Source organism: Penaeus monodon, chromosome 34 (genome assembly GCF_015228065.2).
Source record: "Penaeus monodon isolate SGIC_2016 chromosome 34, NSTDA_Pmon_1, whole genome shotgun sequence".
NCBI lineage: Eukaryota > Metazoa > Arthropoda > Malacostraca > Decapoda > Penaeidae > Penaeus > Penaeus monodon.
In genome coordinates this window covers 30,799,260-30,799,469 of record NC_051419.1, presented here as the reverse complement: position 1 = coordinate 30,799,469, position 210 = coordinate 30,799,260, and the positions used below count along the sequence as shown (strand labels likewise).

The window sequence follows — 210 nt, the reverse complement described above, 5'->3', positions numbered from 1 at the left end:
GGGGGGGGGGGGAAGAAAACCCCCCCAACCCCGGGGATTTTTTCCCCCCCCATTTTTGGGAAAAAGGGGAAAAAAAAAAAAAAAAAAAAAAAAGAAAGAAAGAGAAAGAAGGAAAAAAAAAGGAAAGGGGAAAGGGGACGAAAAGACAGAAAAAAAGGAAAAAAAAAAAGCGGAAAAAATAGAAAAAAAGGGAAAAAGGGGGGGGGGGGC

At 41.9% G+C, this 210-nt stretch overlaps 1 pseudogene; it reads right to left on the bottom strand.

The window, feature by feature from the left end:
• LOC119594712 overlaps positions 1-210 on the bottom strand; it is a 4,743-nt pseudogene that overhangs the window by 4,310 nt on the left and 223 nt on the right.